The following is a 20,009-nucleotide window of genomic DNA, read 5'->3' as shown; positions in this document are numbered from 1 at the left end:
CTGACATCACAGAAATACAAAGGATCATAAGAAATTACTGTGAACAATTATATGCCAAGAAAATGGACAACGTGGAAGAAATGGATTAATTCCTAGGATGTGCGGTTTCCCAAGATTTAATCAAGAATAAATAGAAAATATGAATAGACCAAATACCAGTAATGAAATTGAATCAGTAATCAAAAAACTCCTAACAAATAAAAATCTAGGGCCAGATGGCTTCACAGGTTAATTTTACCGAACATTTAAAGAAGGATTAACTCCTATTGTTCTCAAACTACTCCAAAAATACCTAGCAGGAAGGAACACTTCTCAACTCACCCTGATACCAAAACCAAAGACCACAAAAAAAGAAAATTACAGGCCAATATCACTGATAAACATAAATGCAGAATACTTTAGTAAAATATTAGCAAACCAAATTCAGAAATACATTAAAATGATCATATACCATTATCAATTGTGGTTTATCTTAGGGATGCAAGGATGGTTCAATATTTGCAAATCAATGTAATACACCACATTAACAATTTGAAGAATAAATCATGATTATTTCAATAGATACAGAAAACTTGACAAAATTCAATATCCACTCATGATAAAAAAAACTCCAGAAAGTGGGCATAGAGGGACATGCCTCAACATAATAAAGACCATCTATTACAAGCCCACAGCTAGTGTCATACTCAATGGTGAAGAGTTGAAAGCATTTCCTTTGAGATCAGGAACAAGACAAGGATGCCTATTCTCGCCACTTCTATTCAACATAGTATTGGAAGTCCTAGCTACAGCAATCAGACAAGAAAAAAAAAAGGAATTCAGATTGGAAAGGAAGAAGTAAAACCATCACTGTTTGCAGATGACATGATACTGTGTATAGAAAATTATAAAGAAACTACCAAAAAACTATAAGAGCTAGTAAATCAGTTCAGTAAGTTGCAGATTACAAAATTAATATACAGAATTAATAAACAGAAATGACTACTATCCAAGGCTGCCTACAGTTTCAGTGCAATCCCTATCTAAATACCCATGGTATTTTCACATAACTAAAACAAGTAACTCTCAAATTTGTATGAAAATACACAAGACCCTGAATAGCCAAAAAAGAAAAAAAAAATCCTGAGAACAACAGAGTTGGAGAGCTCACATTCCCTGATTTCAAACTATACTGCAAAGCTGTAGTAATCAAAACAGTATAGAACTGGTGCAAAATTGGACACATAGATCAATGGAACAGAATAGAGAGCCTAGAAAAAAAACCCACACACTTATGGTCAATTAATCTATGACACAGGAGGCAACAATATACAGTGGAGGAAAGTCAGTCTTTTCAGTAAGTGGTGCTGGGAAAACTGGACAGCTACATGTAGAAGAATGAAATTAGAGCATTCTTTAACACCATATACAAAAATAAACTCAGTGGATTAAAGACTTAAATATAAGATCTGAAACCATGAAACTCCTAGACGAAAATGTAGGTTTTATATGCTCTTTGACATTGCTCTTGGCAGTATTTTTTTGGATATGTCTCTTCAGGCAAGAGAAATAAAGCACAAGTAAACAAGTGGGACTACATCAAATTAAAAAGCTTTCGAAACTAACACAGCAGTGTAAATCAAATATACTTCATTAAAAAATATAAACTTGAAATACAAAAAAAAAGCTTTTACATAGCAATGGAAACTATTGAGAAAATGAAATAGCAGCCTAACAGAAGAAGATATTTGCAAACAATGTATCTGATAAGGTGTTAATATCCAAAATATGTAAAGAACTCATACAACTCAACATCAGAAAAAACAGCTGGATTAAAAAGTGGTTAGAGGACCTGAATACACATTTTTCCAAAGAAGACCTACAGATAGCCGTCAGATACATGAAAAGATACTCAGCATCACTAATCATCAGGGAAATGCAAATTAAAACCGCAATGAGATACCACCTCACAGCTGTCAGAAGGCTATCATCAAAAAGAGAACGAATAAGAAGTGTTGGAAAGGTTGTGGAGAAAAGGGAGCCTTTGTGTGCCATCGGCAGGAATGGAAATTGGTACTGTCACTATGGAAAACAGTACAGAGATTCCTCAGAGAATTTCAAATAGAACTACCATGCAATCCAGCTGTTTCATTTTTAGGAAAACGCTAATTTGAAGAGAGATAGGCACCTCTATGTTCATTACAGCATATTTACAATAGCTGGATATAGAGGCAACGTAAGAGTTTATCAATTGCTTAACATACCAAAATTCATATAGCCATTTATTTTTACCATTTGGATTGCTTCCAGTGTTTTCCTGTTACACATAATATAGCAACGAATAGCCTTGTACATGTGGTAGAAGGAGTTTCTGTCCTGTAATTAAAGTGTGGCCAAATGACTTCCATTAATTCTTGTAGTTTGTGTTGGTAGCACATGAGAAACAAGTGTAATTAAATAGGTCAGGAACAGATTTTATGGAGCACTGAAAGTGCTTCCCAGCATATTTCATTTTTGGGGGGAGAGGGCTGGTAAACCAATAAGGCAGGTTAGGTATGGTGGCCTGGAGGCTCTGAGGGTGTGGGGCCTTGGACCACAGAGGACTGAATGGGAAGATGAAAATCTGTCCACCCATTGCCCATTTTTAGCACACTTGTTAGAAAGCTGAGGATTAGAATTGTGATTCCTTGTAGGTTCTTGTCGAGTGGAACTGGTGAAAGCGTTGTTTTAAGGGGTTTGCTTGTTGGGTAGAGGGAATGATAGATTGGCAAGAGCAGGTAGGCGGAGGAGCTCAGGCAGGAAAACCAGACGGGAGGCAGCTGGAGTGCCAGAACCACCACTGATGAAGGCCTGGCTTTCTGTGCCTGTGCAGGAAATGGAGAAAGTCCTTCATCCACTGTACATGAAAAGTTCTTTTGTTTTAAATTGATACTTGATTTGAGTATTAATACTTAATGAGCTTAAGGCTCCAGATTTGAGAGCAATGCTGAGCAATGTGGTGACAGCTTGTATACTTACCAAGAATGAGAATCATTTTGCCCAAAGGTGAGGTGAATTTGGGCAAAGTGTGAAGAACGGAGATGGTGAAACATGGTAGAGGAGGCATGAATTCTGGAGCCAGACTGACTTTTTCTTACATCTCAGCTCTGCTGCTTAATAGCTTTGTGAATTTAGACAAGCTGCTTAGTCTCACCAAGTCTGTTGATGCTTCTGTAAAGTGGAAATAAGATTACCTTATTTGTGGATTTGTGGGGAAGATGAAACAGTGTAATGCATGTAAAGTGTCTGACTTTCCTCTTTCAAGGAAAAAATACCTAAAATTTAAAAAAAGATCAAGGGCTCTGTCTTGAGAGTTTAGTCTAAAATATTTGAGGGTTGAAAATAAGTAGCAGAAATTTAACAGATTTTCTGATGACATCTTTATCCTAATAATTGAAAATCCTTTGACTCTTTTGAATTAATTGTTCAGCTGTTCTAAAAATTAGGCCGAACCCTGAATATAGTGATATTTGTCTCTGTGCAGACTCAATGTCCTTTTTACCAAAGCTACCTTTCAGAAACCTTTATTGCATAATGAAAATTGTGTTATGTATACTGAGCACTAGATGGTGCTCAAATAAGGCGAGAAGGCAGCTATTGGCGCGCACACACACACAATCAGCAAACTCATTTTTCTCAGTACTAAAGTAATGAGTGTTCATTTTTAGTACCTTGATATACAGAAAAAGCTCAAGGAAGCAAAAAGATAAAAATAATACTAATCAGAAGTAACCACTGTTAACTTTTTGGTGTATATTTTGTCAGTTCTCTCATTTAAAGATGTTTGCATCGCATTCTACACATTATTTCTTTAATTCACATTTTCCTCATGTCATTGTTTTCCTACAGCATAATTTTAAATGGTTGTAGAATGTCCTGTCTTAGAGATGGCCATAATTTATCTAATGTTGTTGAACATTTTGGCTTTTTAAAATTTTTCCTGATAATATGAAACTGTGATGAATTTCCTTGCAGCCCAGTCTTCGTGTATATCCTTAATTATATAAGTGGAGTGAGTTCTTAGTAGTTGATTTGCTGGTAAAATAGCAAATTTTTTTTAATCACACGAGTTTTTCATTGTATAAAAGTTAGAAAATATGGAAACAAAAGGGAAATAGTCTTGTATTCTCATCACGTAGAGATCACCACTGTTGATATTTTGAAATATGTTTTTTCACAGGTTTTAAAAATGGATTTACCTATAGATAGACTTGTGTATTTATATCTATCTCTACCCTCATAAATATGTGATTATATTGTATTACTGTTAGGTTACTTATAAAAACTAGTGTATTTGATATATTTCCTTTTCAGCAAATGTGAATATTTTAAAATTTATTTACCAAAAAAATAGTTGTTGAATGCCTCGCGTTTGCTTGGCACTGTTTTTAAGGGCTGGAAACCTTGTAGTGAATATGAGGGACAAGGCCCCTGCCCTCATGCACCTTATATTTTAGTGGAGGAGATGGGCAGCAAACAAGTAAAGAAATAAATACGTGAAGTAATGTCTGAAAAATAACAGAGTAAGTTCATGGAGAGTGACAGAATGGGAGCAAATACCAGCGGGAGATTTCTTTGGCTAGAGGATCTCAGGGAAGCAGCATGTAAGTGGACGTTAGTGAAACCAGGGAGCCAGACATTGTTCTGGAGAAAGAGTATTCCAAGGCAGAGGGAACAGCGGGATCTGAGGCAGGAGTAAGTTGTCTGTGTTAGAGGAATAGCAAAAAGGCCAGTGTGGCAGAACAGTGAGCAAGGAGACAAATTACATGGAGACTTTTGGTCATGTTGTTGCCGAAAGATCGGCCCCCATCCCTGATGAGCCAAACTGAAACTCAGAGGCAAGGTCTTAGAGCTAAGAAGAAAAGAGGCAGCTTTATTGCTTTGTGGGGCAAAGAGGCTTCACAGCAGGCTGGTGCCTTCAAAACTGTGAGCCCACCTTGGGGTTGGGGCAGGGGGATTATACAGCCACAGCTCAGACAGTAAAGCATCGGTAACAAGCAACAGAATGATTTTCTTCTCATCAGACTCAGAGTGGCGTCACGGTGTCTCCAGGTGACCAAGTCTGTAGAGGCTGGTGGTTGTCGCTCTTTCCATCTCTTCATCTTATAAGCGCCCAAGGCGTGGTCTTCTTGGTGATTCAGGCTATTTTGTTACAGTCCTGGGACCTTCTCCCTGGAGAACAACTCAGAGACCAAGTATGATTATTACTTTCGATTACTGGAATAAAGCAGAAACAGTAAAATTAATAGCTTTATTTTAACAATGGGCCTGGAGCTGTGAGTAGTAACCAGTCAGTCAGATTAGTTGACCCTTTTAAGAGCAAGTATAAGAATTAGCAATCTGTTAGCCTAAGTGTGGCCATTTGATTAATTCTCCTTCAATGTTAAAGATTTTTTATGGTGTGTGGTATTCCAGAGACGAGCATCTTTTAATGTTGATATTTGGGAATTAAGTCTAGTCTGCTGCAGTATGAAAAGATTTTACTCACATAGCTTGTTTTATTGTAGTCTAATTTACATAACATAATTTTTTTTTACCATTTTAGCCATTTTTAAGTATATAATTCAGTGGCATTAAGTACATTCCCAGCGTTTTATAGTCATCATCACTGTCCATTTCCAGAACTTTTTCATTATCTCAAACTGAAACTCTGTGCCCTTTAAACAGTGACTCCCCTTTCCACCCGCTTCCCAGTCCATGGTAACTTCTATTCTACTTTCCGTCTCTTTGAATTTGCCTATTCTAGGTACTGCATATAAATGGAATCATTTAATGTTTATTCTTTGGTGCCTGGCCTATTTCACTTAGCGTAATATATTCAAGGTTCACCATGTTGTAGCATGTGTCAGAATTTCCTTTTTTAGGCTGAGGAGTATCCATTCTATGTATACTTCACATCACATGTTTTTTAAACTCTAGTTTGTTGTACTTTCTTTTAAATGCTTTTAAATAAATGCCCTTCACTTCTGTTCAGCGTTGTTAGATCCCAGTTACACTGTGATTGTTTTCAGGGATCCCTCTTGCATTATAAAAAAAATATGTTCATTCTGCTAAGAGGCTTGGCTAATGTAAACATCATTGTTAATTTAGCCGTTATTTATTGAGCCCTTAGTGTGTGCCAGGCACTGGGCTTATTGCCTTCAGTGCATTTCCTCATTTAGTTCTCACATCAAGTCTATGAGGAGGTACTATTATTATTTCCGTGCGAGAAAACAGGCCTGGGGAAGTTGTCCAAAGTCAGATGGCTAGTAGTTGGCATGGACCAGATTCAAACCAGGTTAATGTAGCTCCAGAGATGAATTCTGTTGGCCATCCTGCCACACAGTCTCCATTTGGAAGCACAGACTGATCACAGACTGAGCTTCAAATAATGGCTAAAGAGATGCAGCATTAAATTATATATGCTAATCTTTGAGAATCACCAGATTTATACACTCAGATTTTTAAGCACCTTCAAAGCGAAGGTCAGAAAAACACATGCCTTATGTTTGAGTGTCTTTATTTACAATGTAAATGTAATAAATGTTATTTACAATTAATACAGGCAAGTGGATGGATAATCTGTCCTGTATTTTAACCTTGCTTTGAGTGGTGTGTGCCTTCTCTATTTAAGGGAAGCTGCCTGAATGGTCCTTTCTTAGAGTTTCTTGATCTGTTTCCTCAGTTGAGAAATAGGAAAAGAGACTTTTATTGAATTAGGTCACAAGTTTTCAACCGACAGGAACAATTAAGTGATTGTAAAATTTTTTTTTTCTTTGAATTTTTGAGGCCTGTCTCTGCTTCTGTGTTTTTATTCTCTTTGGCACACTTTATGTGAAACTTTATTAGGACTTTTCAAGTTGAAACAATCTTCTCTGTCGTTGAGGTGGGCCTGGGATAACTCCTAAATCCATCTTCTAAACTGTAATTCTTTCATCATAAGTTTACTTGAATGGAGACCAAAATAGTGTACTAGGCCATTTTACTAAGGGAATAAATAATTTGAGACTTTTTGGCATCTTATTTTCTCAAATTGAGGGACCAAAAGAAGTTCAGTTTTTACATCTTGAGTCAAGACCTTTTTTCCTTTTCTTTCATGTATACCTTTCTGTGCAAAATCATTTTAGAGGATGCTTGAGTTTGGCCAGGGTTGATTGCTTCCTTAAACTAAAAGCTTGTGGGGGTGGTGGTGGTGCACATAACTAACATAGTTTAAAACATTAAAATAAGGGGGAAAGTAAGTTTTACTCCAAGTGAACCTTTTTTTCCTTTTCTCACTTTCTTGGTTGGAATCTGAATTTTTAAGTCATTTTTTCTGTTGCTTTCTTGAGAGAATAAATGCAATACGATCTTGCAGAGTAGTTGTTGAAATTTTGACATTTTAATAGTTATAGTTTCTTTCATTTTGGCAGTTGAATGACAGCTTATAGGATTGTCTGTGAATCACATGAATATAAATACCTTTTTGGTTCTGCTTGGTGCATTAAAAATTGCTATAATAAATTTATGTGCAGTTTTCATCCTTTGGCTTTTTCCTCTGAATAGGCTCTTTTAAAACATTGACATTCCCACAGTTAAACCACTGAATGGAGTGATTCTTGTTAGTTTTGTGAATGATTTCTATAATTCTCTTTGCTAAGGTAAGGGAGAAAAGTCTTCAGAAATGCGTCTGTGCTTTTCTGAGTGGTTACTTGTTGATTTTACTCAGGTTGTGTTTTAAACTGACAAACATATAATTTGTTAGAAAATGTATGTTGTGGACTGAAAATGACATTATTAATATAAAATGTCAATTTTGAAATATTTTATGGTGGAATTTTAAGTGAAAAAGAATTTTCGGTGTTTATTTTATGAACTTCATAATTATAGCTACTTTGATTGTTCAGCAAATCAGTTTTCAGAAATCTATGTATAATTCTAGCCCCAGCAGCTTTCTGCCCATCTGCTTTTCATTAAAAGATTTGAACTATGTTTATCATCTTTCATTATTGACATTCGCATATGAGATTGGTGTGCTTAAAACGAAAATAAAACCAGTCTAAATTACTGAAAGCTGTGACTTAGGGAGTATATAATAAAAAAAATTTAGCTTCCTACCCAAACTGTAGTTAAAGCAAATTTTTTTTTGTTGTTTTTTGGAGGGAAGGTAATTAAGTCTATTTATTTAGTTATTATTATTATTATTTTTTTTTTAATGGAGGTGCTGGGGATTGAACCCAGGGCCTTCTGTGTGCTAAGCACGCATTCTACCACTTGAGCTATGCCCTCCCCCTCAGACTGTAGTTTATGATTTCATAGCAATTATAAAAAAGTCATCTATCATCTTACCATTTCCCTTATTAGGCTTAGATTTTTTTGTTTTCTTGCAGTCTTTATCATTCACATAATTTTTATATGATTTAAATCATAACATAAATATCATTTAAAAATAGTTTTACATTTTAATTTTTTATTTTATGGGCAGGGAGTAACTAGGTTTCTATTTATTTATTTTTTATGGAGGTACTGGGGATTGAACCTAGGACCTTGTGCATGCTAGGCACACACTGTACCACTGAGCTATACCCTCCTCACTCCATAAATATCATTTTTATAACAGATAATACATCTATGACACACTTCTTTTAGGTATATATAGAAATTCCAATTAGTGGTAATGTTCTAGATTGATATTATGTGGGTTTGTCTTAATAAAAAAGTAGCTAAATATTATCTATATCGAAAGAAAATTAAATTAGAAGTTAGAGATGTTTATTCTTATGTTGTGACCTTAAACAAAATACTTAGCTTCTCTGTTTCTGTGACTTGTAAGATGAAGCTATTTCTATTTCCTTAGTCAACTTCTCAGGAGTTTTCAGAGAAATCAAGTGAAATAATCAAGGTGAGAGAACTTTGATTAGTACATATAGATCTGTACAAATTGCAAGTTGTAGCTGATCAGCAGATTTATTTGCATATCAACAATTAATATGCTGAAGTTTTTAAACACATTTCTTTTGTAGAAGGTTAAACAATTCTTTTCTTAAGCCTCCTCCTTCCAAGCTGAAATACTTTCTTTAAAATAGAACGTAAAAATCAGTTTCAGCTTAATTTAGCCAAATGGTCCCAAATGTTAAGTTAGTGGAGTTCAAATTAATGAAATCCTGCTAAATGCATTCAATACTTAGTTGCAATTTTTAGTTTTTACAAATAATTTTTCTCTGTAGTGTAAAAAAAAATTTTAAGCCTAGTTTTATGTGGAAATCCAAATTACTTGTATATTTGAGAATATGAGAAGACTTTTATCAGGTTGCAGTGTTGTTCTACAACCCATTGGTAAGCTTCTTTTCTAAGATTATGTATTATTCAACCTCTTTTTTCTTTAATCCCTGAGGGCCAACACCATGGCCTGACAGTGTCCTTTGGTACTTCTTACGTTACTTAACTATCCGAAGTGTGAATAGATGAAAAAGAATAAGACAGATGGGTTGATAGAAAAGAAAAGTGAAAGTCAAAAAAGAAAAAAAAAATGTTGGATGGTAGAAACTGCCTAAAGGACCACAGACAGTTCCTTCTAATGCTGTACGTTGGCTCCATGATACAGGTCACAGGATATCAATTCGCTTATCAGCCTAAGTATGCTACTCTGTTAACTCCTCTGGTGAGTATTTTACTTGCCAACTGTAGCCTGTCTGACCTGTTACACCAGCTGACTAAAATATTGTCAATAACTTCTATACATTTTCATGTGTGACAGTTATCAGGAATAGATATTAAGTTCATTAGATGACCCAGTTTATATATTTATTTTGGTTGTTGGGAAATTGAATTCTTGAACTACAGGCCTCATATGAAATTAGCTTTTTTCCCCTACCAACAAATATTCTTGTTTATTTATTTGGAAAACTGCTTTGTCATGTCAGAGGATTGTAACACAGAGTTTAAATCCAAAGAAGTTGTAAACTCTCTGTACAGTGGTCCTTGATGTGCCTCGCCCTCCATGTTAGTTAATACAGAATTGGACTGCCTGGTGCAGTGGAAGAATTTAGGTGGTGGTGAATAGAATTTGTTTTAAGTTTACAATAGCCTGATAATTTGCCAGTTGGATCTCACATCCTTTATGAATTTCTCTCTATAGGCCATTTTAGAGGGGAAAAAAATCTGTATTTGTCAAGCGCATGCTTTTCTGAATATAAAAATCATTGGATTTGGTGTCAAGAAATCTGAGTTTGTAATTTTTCAGATTTAGAAATGTGTGGGTTGATAAGCCACCGTTCATGCATTTTGGTGGGAATTGGTTAAATCTTTCTGGAATGTAATTTGCAGTATTCATCAGAACAGAAGTGTCATTGACCTAGCAATTCTGCTTCTAGAATTTGTTAAGGAGAGAGATGTATGTAGAGAGATGTACGTGCAAAGACGTTCCTAGCAGTGTTTATGATAACAGGAAATTGTGAACAATCTTAAGTGTTCACCAGTAAGGAGATTGGATGAATGAACAAATAAAAAGGGTGTATCTGCACACTCGAACAATATACAGTCATTAATAATGATCATGTGTTTACAGATTTGAAAAAAAATCCATAGCACATTAAGTGGTTAAAGCTAGTTATAAAATCATTCATATGTCTTAGCCAAGACATGGAAACAACCCAGATGTCCATCAACAGATGATTGGATAAAGAAGATGTGGTACATATATACAGTGGAACACTACTCAGCCATAAAAAAGAATAAAATAATGCCATTTTCAGCAACATGGATGGACCTGAAGATTGCCATTCTAAGTGAAGTGGGCCAGAAAGAGAAAGAAAAATGCCGTATGATATCATTTATATGAGGAATTGAAAAAATAATAACAACAATAATAATGACACAAATGAATACTAATTATTATTTTGACTTCTTGAATATGTGTAAGCACATTCGACTGTCCTTTATGATTGGATTACTGCATTCTGTTGATTCTTATTTTGTAGTTGGCTTTATTCCTTTGATAACTATGTAAGTTTAAAAACTAAAGCTCTAATCTGTTCTTAGAAACAGTAATTAGTACATACATGTAAACTAAAAAAAAGTGTGGTATACTTTATCTATGTATTTACATGCAATGTAATGTGTATGTACAGTCAAACTGTAATCTACATAATAAAACTGAAAAAGGAAAAGAATCGTTCATATGACAGTCTCATTCAAGCAAAATTGTATATATGTATGTATTTTTGAAATGTGTATATTTATATATAACTTCTGTATAAATTTTTATAGCTTGGCTTTTATGATTTTTTTTAACTTGTTATTTTGAAGTGATTATAGATTCACAGGAAGTTGCAAAAAAAAAGTACAGGGAGATTCCTTGCATTCTTCCCTGTCTCCCCCAGTGGTAACTGTAATTCAGGACCGAAATCAGGAAATTGACATTGGTACAGTCCACAGCGGGTATGGAGATTTCAGCAGTAAGTTATATGTGTGATTTCATCACCCACCACCACCACAATCAAGATATATAACCTTGTGTAACCACCACCACCACCACAGTCAAGATATATGACCTTCATCCCAACAAGGCTCTTGTGCTTTCCCTTTATAGCCACAGCTGTTCTTACCTTCACCACCTCTAACTCCTGGCAGCCACTAATCAGTTTTCCATCTCTGTAATTTTATTTCAAGAAGGTTGTAGAAATGGAATGATACCATATGTAACGTTTTGAGATTAGCTCTTTCATTCAGCATAGTGTCCTTGAGGTCTATTCAAGTTGTTCTGTATATCATAGTTCATTCCTTTTTATTGCTGAGTAGTAGTCTATGTTATGTATATACCATAATTTAAACAGTGACCTATTGAAGGGCATTTGTTTCCAGTTTTTGGCTCTTGTGAATAAAGCTGCTGTGAATATTTGTGTACAGGCTTTTTGTGTGAACATAAGCTTTTATTTCATGGAGAGAAATACTCAAGAGTGCAATTTCTGGCTTATATGGTAAATGTTACTTTTATACAAAAGTGCCAAAATTGTTTTCCGGAGTGGCTGTACCCTTTTACATTCCCACCAGTAATGTATGTGATATCCAGTTTCTCTGCATCCTTGCCAGCATTTGATGTTGTCACTCTTTTTTTATTTTAACAGTTTTGATAGGTGTGTAGTGTTACTTCATGGTGGTTTTAGCATGGTTCATTTTTACAATAATAAAAAATAAGAAAAATTTTCTTTCTAAAAGAGAATTATTATCTAGATTTAAGTTTCTTTTCTGCCACTTGTTAAACGTTACTTAATACTGAGAAGTTTTGCTAGGTGAATAAGGAATATTGATTTCCTTTGTAATCCACTAAGGTTATACTTCTACTGTAGTAAAATATTAATGAAAATAAAATCAAAGCAGAACACCTACAGTTGTTTGACACAGCTGTTTTGATTCTATTTCAAAATCTAAAACTACTTCCAAAATTACTAAATTATGTCTTATTCTTCCGCTGTGCCCCATGGGGGGAAGAAAGGCTAAGACTGGCAAGTTACTTGTAAGATGTGTTAAGGAATAAATACATGCAAAGTTCACAGTTTAGCACTTGTGGTTTGTTTTGTTGTTGAGGATTAGGGAACTCGCATTATTGAGCTGAGTGCTGAGCATTTTCCATACATTGCCGCGTAGTCCTCACAACTATCTTATGAGACAGTGACATCCTTACTTCCATTTTACCCGTGAGGAGACTGAGGCTCTCAATTGAAGTGTCTTGGCTCATCATACCAATAGGCATGAGGAAGGTGGAATTTAAATATGTGGCTTTGAAATCTGCACTCTTTCCTTTATATAGGGGCATACATTGTCTTCAGTAATGGGAATGATTGGAAATCCATGTGGGCAGTATCATGAATGAGTTTGTTAATTGATGGCAATGGTTAAATTGAGAGGTGGTGCACTTGGAGTTTAAGCACTGAAAGTGACCAGTCTGTGCATCTTGTGGGTACAGAGTCATCCATATTATTTCTGTCGATACGCCTTCCTAGTGCTCCAATTTGGCATATTATTTTAGTGTACAGAATTTTTAAAGATTATATGCTTGACTATTTTCTGCTTTAGTAACAGTTACTGGTTTATCCAAGTTTGCTGGCCCAACAGTTGGCAGCAGTGGTTAATTATAGTGATGGTTGTGAGCACATGGTTAGGCTTTGTTACACGTGCTACTAGAGGCATCGTTATCATTGTTGCTGTACACGTTATCTCTTTGGTTTTTGCTAAAAATCTGAAGATGATCGTAGACACTTAGCCGTCATATACCAGGTCGTATACATGCTGCTGCTGTGAGAGTTCTGATAGTGTGTATTTTTGATCCTGTGCTCATTGGCTCCCTATTTCACGTAGGGTAAGATGCAAGTTCCTTAACATGGCATTAAGGTTCTTCTCTTTTTTTGCTCTTGTTTACCTTGCCAGTCTTCTCTGCTACCTACAAGTCCTAGTTACTTAACTGTGTTTGTGCACTCAGTAGAGATTACATAGATTAGTTGAGACATAATTTAGAAATAATCTAGCTGTATTATTGCTACTCCGTGGGGAATTTTCTCGTGGAAGCTCTCTCTGAAGCACTTGGAGGGTGAGAAGTTGAGGTTGATGACAGTTCTCTCCCGAGGGAGATTCTCTTCATGAAATCAAAGTAGGGAAGAGACTTAGCCCAGAAATGGAGTGGTGATGTTTAAGACCTTCCCTATAGTTGTGAAAATCTTAATAACTACTTCCTTGCTGAATCATCTTCAGGGAAGCCCAAGGAAGGTTCTTAAAACTGGACCAGTTTCAGACATTCCAGTGTCAATGAGAGGGTCTGGGGCCTGGCTCTTCAGTCCCATAGGTCTCATGGTCCATGGGGGTTGTCACCTGCAAAGTGAGATTTCCGGTTCAGAGTCCATCTGTTTATGCTGCCGCTGGGATGATAGCAGCCCTGGGAAGGAGGAGCCTGATCTGCAGTCACACATAAGGGTTGCTTCAGACAGAGCCGCACCTGGTCGTTGGATCAGCATGTTTGTTTATCTAGAATTTAGTTCACTTAGCAAATGGTTTGGTTAAGAGATGACTAGTTTTTAGTATTTATCCCTCATCTCTCACTAATGACATTTTCCAAATTGACCTGGTTGTGGAGTTTATTAATACAGGAATTTTGAAGACCTCTGTGTGTTATTAATTTATTTTATCTATTTTGGTATGAATATTTGCTGCCTTTGCCCCCTTTATTGTGTGCTTCCAGTGCTCCAAATCTGCTTTCAGAAACAGCGTTCAGTTTCTAATTGTAATTGTCTTGGAAACATTGGCATATTTTGCAGTTCAACCTTACTTTTATTTACTGCAAATGATGATTTGTTAGTTGCCTGCTGCCAGAACATCTGAGCTCATTTGTTTGACTAAACAGTACTGTGCATAGATGCCTGTAACACGCAGCAACCAGCCACCCCAGTTGCTTACCACCTCATTTTAGCTCTAAATCAAGCAAATGGGAAAGAAGATTATTCTTAACATGTTCCAAGAAGTTTAGAAAATTGGAGGATGGAGGGATGGGAGGAAAGGAATTCTATTATAACGATCAGTGTGTTGCTTTTGGCGAGGGTGTGCCTGGCTAACTTCCTTTGTAGAAATAACACTTCACAGTGTAGAAATCGCAGGGATACTGCAACAAACAGAGCTCTACAAATCCTTTATTTAATAGGTACTTACCATGTGTTTTCCTTCTGGCTGAGCCACTGTACCAGGCATGCTGGGGGGATGCACGGGTGAATGAGACATTTTCCCTGTTCTCACGGAGCTTATAATCTGGACACTCAAGATGCTTCTGGCCTGAAGTGATCATTGAGGAGGTGGTGGCTGTGGTGCTGTTTTAGATCATGGCCGTGGGTAGAGGCCCAGGCCTGATGGGCTTAATCACAGAATGGCAGGTGCTGGCCGGCTAACCATAAGACAGAGCTTTCCAATAGAGGTGGGATGAGTCCCAGCCTTTTCTGTCTCTCCGTCCTTGAATGACAAAGAAACCAGGCCGCTTCAAAAAGATGTGTGTATATATATAAATATATACATATATACATATATATATATATATATATATATTTTACATTTGGAAACAAATAAGTGTCTTTAAAAATATTTTAATAAAAGTTTAAACTTGAGGACAGATCCTTGAGATCTGAAGAGTGTAAAGTGTTTCTTGAGGAACAGGAGGAAACAATTAATTTTGTCCTCCGGTAATGAAGTGTCTGAAAAAGGTGTTCATTGATTCAGTGCATTTTTATTAAGTGTCTGATTTGTACCAGGCTGGGAACACTGTGATGAGCAGGAAGCCCACAGTCTAGGGGGATCACAGACGAATAATTAGACAGTCTTGCTACCATTGCTTAGTTTCATGATTGGGTGCTTTGGGGACAGAAAGCAGGCTTCTTACCTGGTCTTTGATGATCAGAGGTGGTCTCCTGGAGGAAGTGATGTCCCAACCAACCTCACTAATACATGTTGGAATTAATCCTTTTTTTTTTTCAGGCTAATGTTGTGTTAAAAAGAAATCAGAACGCCGTTTTGATTTTTGTTTTGGGAACACTTAATACCTTTTTCTTGAGAATGAGTTGAGAAACTGAACTCTGTACTCCAGCCATCTGGTATATTTTTCCAAGATTGTAGTTTATCAGTCTCCAATGTTGATTAATCTCTACTTACCAGAACCTGCCAGGCTCTCTGTGACTGCCATGCCTTTGCATTTGCTATTCCTTGTGTTTGGAAAACCCTCCGCTTTTGCCTGCCCAACTGGCTTATCTTGCTCCTTCAGGACAGATAGTCACTTCCTCCAGGATGCCTTCCTCGACTGCCAATAGGTGGGTTGGGTGCACTTCCTTTAACCACATGCGTGGGTCTGGGCTTGGTCTTCATACTTCCCCAGACAGGCATCAGATAGCCTGTCTGCTTCTTCATTTTTCCATGTAGCCTGGAGGCTGAGACAGCATCTTTCACAGAGCCCAGCATGTCCTGGGCACCCAGGCAGTGTTTGTTGAACGAACAAATTCCAAAACTTTTGAGGGTTATAGCCACATGTATGTAATTGAAGCTCTTGGTTCCAGTTGGTTTTAAGAGAGTGTTATTGACTGAAGAAAGTAGAAGCACCAGTGAAACAGATTTTATGCATGTGGTCTAGTTATTAACCTCATAAAACTCTTTACAATCTTTTACATTTTATACCTCTTTACTTTTGTTCTTTGCCCAAGTAACCCATAAGCTGAGTAATTCATAGTTCCCACTTCTTGCCAACTACTAATGTACATTATTAAATCTGACCACAGTGATTTATTAATTGGAAGTCTTTTGGTTGTTAACAAAAATCAATTTGATTTTGCATTTGTCAGGAAGAGGGGCTTATGCGATAAAGAGACAGGACTGTCTTATAGAATCTAAGATCAAAAACACAGCGAGGCTTCAGGAAGAACGGGTCCCAAGGATTGGAAGGCCAGCAGGAATCCTGAGAGTCTTTTCTGTTTATCTTTGCTTCTCAGTGGATAGACGATGGCTTCCTATAACCCTCAGCTTTACAGCCTAGTTCCAGCCATATGCCAAATCTGTCTTTCCATCTCAATTCCAAATCCCCCAAGACTCTGGCATAGCTTTTGTGAGATGTCTATTCAGTCAGCTGTGGCCAGGGAGTGGGGTCCAGCTGAATAAGCCTGCCTGCCTCTACTCCCCTCTGAGGGGTAGGTGGGAAGGTAGGAGAAAGGGACAGGGAGGACAGCAGATGGAGAGAGAATACATGGTGGGCAGATGCTCCAGAAATACCTAATACAGTGATGAAGGCCAGGGACCTGTATACACTACCTAGAAGTCATTTCTAGGTTATTTTGTCTAAAAAATTTTCAATCTTAGGAGACACTGAAAGATTTGCTGTGAAGAGATTATATTTATCTTTTTGAATATGAGTATAATTTGAGATTCTGAAGGTAATGGCCCATTCACTGAAGTAATTAGTGAGTTTTAGCTTCGTGTGTATGTATAGTACTTGTTATATGTGATACCGTCTTCAGTTGCTAGGAAACAAGTTCAGAACAACTCTGATAGAAATAAAAGATGAGACTATTTGGAGTTTTCTCATAGCCACATTAAAAATGTAAAGTGAAACAGGTGAAATTAATTTTAACAGTATATTTTATTTAGCTCAGTATTTCCCAAATATTATAATTTCAAGAACATAAGGATTAGTAATGAAGTATTTTCTATATTTAAACAAATCTGTGAAATCTGGTATGTATGTTATATTCCAGTGCATCTCCCTTTGGGCTGGCCACATCTCAAGTGGTCAGCCACTACATGCAGCTAGTGGTTGCCATGTTGGACAGCATAGTTCTAGAAATAGCTAAGGCAATCTGTTTTCTTTCATAGTTTCTCTAAAATTTTCTTGTCAAAAGCCTTAATGCTTATGGATTGCTCTTTTTAAAAGTATACAACAGCAGGGAACCCTAGGAGGTAGGGATTTTTAAACTAGCCAAGAAAGAGTTGCCTGCTTGGAGCATTTGCTGTGTGCCATGTGTATTGGCAGAAAAGAACACAAAAATTTTAACAATCACCAGGCCCTGAAGCTGCTACTTGTTCTTCCTAGACTCCTGATTCTGGGAATGTTGCTTAAACTCCTTGGAAGCCTCAGTTTGCTTATCTATTAAAATAGGGTTTATAGCCGCCCTTATTAGACGAGGTTTTCATGGAATTTAAATGGGCTAATGAATGTAGAAGTGCTTTGAAAAACATTAAAAGGGTTATACAGATTTAAAGCATTGTTTTAATTTGTTAACTGGGGAAAAAACACTGTGTTTTGGAATCAGTAATAGCTGTCATTTATTGAGGTTTTACTTTGTGCCAGGCACTGTTCTTAGTGCTTTATACATATTACATAATTAACAATAACAACACCTTTCGAAGCAGGTACTGTTACTATAATCTCTGCTTTATGTATGACAAAACTAAAACATAGAGTTAAACTATCCCAAGGTTATGTACATGGTTAATAACTAGTTGAATTGGAATTTGGAATGCACCTTTTTTTATATACAGTGGCAAAATGCACACGACATAAAATCGATCATTTTAACCATTTTCAAGTGTACATTTTTGTGGTATTAAGTACACTCACATTGTTTGTTTTACTATCTCTACCCTCCGTCTCTTCATCTTCCCCAACTGAAACTCCATACTTAACACACACTAACTCCCCATTCCCCACCTCCCTGTCCCCAGTCACACCAATGCCAACCATCAGTCTTCTTTATGTCTCAATGAACTTGACTACTCTAGAAACCTTATATAAGTGGAATCATACAATATTAGTCTTTTTGTGACTGGCTTAATTTCACTGAGCATAATGCCTCCAAGGTTCATCCATGTTGCAGTATGTGTCAGAATTTTCCTTTCTAAGGCTGATATTCCCTTGTTTGTATGTACCACATTTTGCGCCATCATTCTTCCATTGATGGACACTTTGGTAGCTTCCACCTTTTGGCTTTTGTGACTAATGCTGCTGTGACTGTGGGTGTATAGGTATCTGTTTGAGTCCCTGCTTTTAATCCTTTTGGGTATATGTATACCCAGAAGTGGAATTGCTGGATCATCTATATTTGAGTTTTTGAAAAATTGCCATCTTGTTTTTCACAGCACCTGCTCTATTTTAGATATGTACCAGCAATGTGCAAGGGTCCCAGTTTCTCTCTACATCCCCTCTAACACTTCTTTTCTTTCTTTTCTTTTTAAAAAAATAATAGCTATCCTAATGGGTGTGAAATGGAATTCATTATTGTTTTGATTTGCATTTCCCTGGTGACTAGTGATGTGGAGCATCTTTTCATAGATCTGTTGGCCATTTTTATGTCGTCTTTGGAGAAATGTCTATCTGAATCCTTTGCCCATTTTTCAGTTGCGTATTGTTGTTGTTGAGTTAGAGTTTTTTAAAAAATATATTCTGGATATTAATGCCTTATCAGATATATGATTTGGAAATATTCTCCCATTCTGTTGGGTTGACTTTTCACTCTGTTGATAGTATTCTTTGATGTGCAAAAGTTTTTTTTTTCCTTTTCAAATTAACCTAATTCTATTATTTTTTTTTGAAAAGGTTTAAAAAATTTTTATTGAGGTATAGTTGACTTACCTAAAGTTTTTAATTTTTTTCTTTTTTCTTTTTTCTTTTATTTTTTAAAATTGAGGTATAGTCAATTACAGTGTATCAATTTCTGGTGTACAGCACAATGTCCCAGTGTTGCATATACATACATATATTCGTTTTCATATTTTTTTCCATTAAAGGTTATTACAAGATATTGAGCATAGTTCCCTGTGGTATACAAAAGAAACTTTTTTAAAAAATCTATTTTTATATATAATGGCTAACATTTGTAAATATGAAACTCCTATATTTATCTCCTCCCACCCCTTTTCCCCAGTAACCGTAAGATTGTTTACTAAGTCTGAGAGTCCATTTCTGTTTTGTAGATGAGTTCATGGTGTCCTTCTTTTTTAGATTTCACTTATGAATGATATATGGTATTTTTCTTTTTGTGGCTTAAAAAGGTTTTAATTTTGATGAAGTTCAATTTACTTAGGTTTTCTTTTGATGCTTGTGTTTTTGGTGTCATATTCAAGAAATCATTGCTGAATCCACTGTCATGTAGCTTCTTGTGTTTTTATGAGTTCTAAAAGTTTTATGGCCGTCTCTGTCTGTGTCTCCTGTTTCTGTGTCACTTTGTGTCTGTTTTTCTATATACTTATATATACTATTTACTTCTAAATTATTGAAGCTTATGTATGTGTTCTCTCGTTTCTTGCCTTGTTTCTTTTTTGTTGTTGAACTGTTTGAAAGCATTATAGAGATCATGAGACTTCATGTATCTCCTAAAAATAATGGCATTTTTCTAAATAAGTATAATCCTATGATCAGCACTGCCCTTGGAACTGGGCATATGGAGTCCCTGCCTTGGGCTGTATACTTGAGAATGCCTTTCTTGAATTTTTCTAAGTCCCTCCAGCCCCACCACTCCTCCCTG

General features: G+C 36.3%; 1 protein-coding gene across 6 annotated transcripts in view; it reads left to right on the top strand.

Moving 5' to 3' along the window:
• DYM (dymeclin) overlaps positions 1 to 20,009 on the top strand; it is a 317,249-nt gene that overhangs the window by 23,744 nt on the left and 273,496 nt on the right. The gene's annotated exons all lie outside the window — the stretch shown is intronic.

The sequence above is a fragment of the Vicugna pacos genome, chromosome 30 (genome assembly GCF_048564905.1).
Source record: "Vicugna pacos chromosome 30, VicPac4, whole genome shotgun sequence".
Taxonomy (NCBI): Eukaryota; Metazoa; Chordata; class Mammalia; order Artiodactyla; family Camelidae; genus Vicugna; species Vicugna pacos.
The sequence above is the reverse complement of the archived record's forward strand: the minus strand, read 5'-3'. Positions and strand labels throughout refer to the sequence as shown.